The following is a 4,022-nucleotide window of genomic DNA, read 5'->3' as shown; positions in this document are numbered from 1 at the left end:
AGATGGAAGGCCAAAACCTTTTATCTACATAAATCAATGAAGAGTACCAGAGAAATAATAATAAAAAAAAAACTTTAATTTTTCTTATTTTTTAATTGATTTACCGAAGAGAAGCTAGGATGAGTTCTGCTTGTGCCTTACTCAGAAACGGAGGGAAAGTGTCTCTGCAATGACTACAAAGGTTAATGGGGAAATACAACTTAATTTATAAAAGTTGTAGTTGAGGAGAAATCTTCTGAAATGGGTCTCCTATATAAACCAAGACATACCTATTAACAATCCCAAAAAATCAAACATTTGAAATTGGATTTCTTAAATCACAGGTTAAAATGAATTACTTTGGTACTTCTGTCCTTAGGCTGTAAGCCAGCCTCTGAGAAGACAGCATCTAAAACAAGTCCTTTCGCCACCAGCACAAGGATTTATGGATTGTTCTGGCACACACTTCTCTGAACTATGAGGGGAAAAGGTAAACTTGCCTTCTAAAATACAAACTTTAACACTTAGAGAAATCACATTTTATCTATTAAGAAAGTTACTCCACTCACCTGTGGTGTCAGCAGATCCTTATGAGCTATGAAAATTGTATCAATACTTGTGTAAGAAGGTGGAGAAAGGGGGCTAGAAGAAGGGAAGAACCAGCACAAGGACTCCTTGCTTTGGAAAGACTGGTACTAAGGACTTAGGGTCACTTCTCTCCCAAGTGTGTTCCACACACTGCTTTCCCTTGAAGCTGATGCACCTTACTGGACCATAGATTCCCCTGGAATCCTAGGGAAATGCACCTTGCCAACACCTTGATTTCTGACCTCTGGCCTGCAGAACTGTGAGAGAATATGCTCCTGTTGTTGTCTGGTACCAAGTGTGTGATGATTTGTTGTAGCAGCCACAGGAACCTAATATATCCCCTATAGTCTAATCTCATCCAGCAGACAGAGGATCCATTTAAATCATAAATCAGAGCTGACCACTCTTGGGTTCATGAGGGAAGTTCCTAAGGTACCTCCCCATGTCCTTCATGATCAGCTGGATCCTCGGAGGCTCTGCACCCCACTTCTCGCAGCTCATGATTTCTCTGATTTCCTCCCCTCTGCTCTCCCTCCTGCCCCTCCACCCCAGCCACATGGTCCTCCTCAATCTACCTTGAATCTACCAGGGACACTTCCACAACAGGGCCCTCTGCAGAGATCTCCATGGTACTTCCTTCACCTCCTTCCAGACGTTCATTCAATTTCGCTTTCTCACTAAGACCTACTCTGACCATTGTTTTTAAGGTTGCAAGCCCCAGCTCCCAAATACCCTTACCCTGCTCTGCTATTTCTTTTTCTATAACACTTGTAACCTTATAACATATAATTTCTGTATTTATCATGTTTACTATTTATTATCTGTCTTCTCCAAAAGACTAAAGCTCCTAGGTGGCAGCAATTTTTATGCTTTTGTTCACTGATGTAATTGCCTGAAATAGTGCTTGGGCACAGTAGCTTCTGAAGAAAGGTGAAAAAAGAAAGAAAAGGAAAGAAGAGAGGAAGGAAAGGAGGGAGGAAGGAAGAGAAAAAAAAGAAAAGAAAGGAAAAGGAATGAAGAGAAAAAAGGAAAGAAGGCAGGAAGGAAGAAAGAAAAACAATATCGTAATACATATTTTGTTTGAATACATAATATTCAAACTCAAGGCTGTCTGGTTCTAAGGTCTTTACTATTTTTAATCCATGCCACCTCCATATTCTTCTTATAATACTCTTGAAATACCTGCCATTGTATATCCTTGTATGTTAAACTCTCCTACGAGGAATCCCTCTTGCAAGTTCCATTATAAACACACATGGAGTGAGTCTAAGGCAGACTTAGTAGGCCAAGTGAGCTTAGTGAGCTCTAGCAGGAGCTACAGAGCAGAGTGAGATGTGGGCTGTGTGCACAAGGAGAGAGGGGTGTGCAGGGAAGGGCAGAGGTGAGACATATTTGAAATAAGTCAGAAAATAAACCCAGAAGTAATTTAAGAAATGCCACAAGGCAATAAATCAGGTACTTCCAAAATGGAAAAGGGAGTCCCAACACCCACCATTTCTTAAATCACCTTTATATCAATCATACCAAGAAGGTAGCTCGACTCTTGCATTCAATTAATACCTTAAATTTAGCTTTTCTTCCTTTTATTGTATAAAATGGGCCTTCTTACAGTGTTCACAGTCAAATCCTCCACACTAGATCATCTTCCCATACAGTAGACCAGAGGTCAGCACATGTGTTTTGGAAAGGTCCAAATAGTAAATAGGCTTTGTGGACCATACATTCTCTTTGGTAACAATTCAACTCTGCTATTGGAGTACAAAAGCAGCCATAGACAATGTATAAAGGAATAGGTGTGGCTGTTTCTGATAAAGCTTTATTTACAAAGACAGCCAGCAGACCTTGGTTTGCCAACCCCTGCATTAGACCACCCAAGATAAGTCACGTCTGTCTTTCACAGGTCAGTCCTGCAGATGCTGTAAGATAAATTCAACAACGTCTCTATTCTCTGAATCAAAAAAGTCCAACTTCTTCCTTTCTCACTGGTATGGTCTCCAGTTCCTCTATTGGAATCCTCCTCTAACTCCCCCCATCATCTCTCTGTGAAGTTCTCATCAAGGGTCCCACCCTGAGCAGGATGCCCCAGCATGACCAGGCCATACTAGAGAGGGCTCCTCAGCGCCTTCACTCCAGCCATCACGACTCTAATGACACTGCCCCAGGGCGCTTGCTCCCCGCATCCCTCGTCCTACTGTTGACTCAGAAGGCCCTCACCATAAACTAAAACCCCGAATTACATTCACACAGGCCAAGTCCCTGCCCATGTCTTGTTTGTGTCCGTGGTAATTTAGGCCAGATCTTTGCCCCCCTTAGATTTGCCTCATGAGATTTCAGGCTCTGGCTCCATCCAGCCAAGATCTGACTCCTACATCTGTCACTCGGTATAGCAGTCCCCCTCCCATCTCTGCCATCTACAAATTGATGAGTGGACCTTCTCTGTCCTCACCCAAGGCCTTGATAAGAAGTCTCTGGGAAGATGCGGCCACTCGCCCCCATAGTCTCCAGCACTTCTATTCTCCCATGAAGCCCCTTCTGTGGTTCAGAATGACATCCAGAGTCGGGATCCCCCTGGCTGCCTTCTCTCTCCTTCAGATCCTTCATCACAGGAACTATAAGCCCTAGACAGAAGAGGATAGAACTGGGTGGAACTTGTCCCCACATCAGTGGCCCTTGGTGGTGAGGAAAGAGGAAAGAGGAGGAAGAGCCCGTGCTGGGAGAGAGCAGTCAAGCTCGAGCACATTTAAAATCCAAAGATGAGCCTGTGCCTACTTTTTAGGGAAACGACAAGACTGCAGTAATCTTACGTGATTATCCCTGATGCGATATTGGATGGAAAAAGTCAGCTATCAGTGTTTTTTCTCTCACTACCATGAAGTGATTGAAAATGGAAACTTTTTACCAGTTTCTTAGGCTGGCTGAGTTTTTGAGAGATGAGGTAAATGAGGTTTTTTTCTTCATTGTGAAGTATTTTTAGGTGAAAAGCTAATTGTTTTACATTAGATGCTATTTTCACTCATAGCACTTCTGACACCAACTGTGAGGGTTCTTCCTTCACACCCACCAATTCTCCAGACACCAACTTGGTGCCCTCCACTTCACCTCAATCCCAACACTCACCACCTGGAGTTGGCATCATATCCCACAGGCTAACAGGCTTAGTCCCACAGGACTGCCCCCACTTCAAGTGCCAGGTGCAAGTTCCAGACCATCGTGCTTCTGACCAGAAGCTATAAACTGAGGGTTCCCACGACCCTCTCCTCATGCTCAGTAATTCACCAGAACAACTCATAGAACTCAGGAAAGTGGTTTACTTACTGTTAGTGGATTTATTATAAAGGATTCAATCCAGGAACAGCCAAATGGAAGAGGTACATAGGGCAAGGATGGGGCAAGGGGCACAGAGCTTCCATGCCCTCTCCAGGCATACCACCTCCCAGTACCTCAGTGCATTCACC

Source organism: Capra hircus, chromosome 7 (genome assembly GCF_001704415.2).
Source record: "Capra hircus breed San Clemente chromosome 7, ASM170441v1, whole genome shotgun sequence".
In the NCBI taxonomy this organism is placed as follows: Eukaryota; Metazoa; Chordata; class Mammalia; order Artiodactyla; family Bovidae; genus Capra; species Capra hircus.
This window is presented reverse-complemented; position numbering follows the sequence as displayed.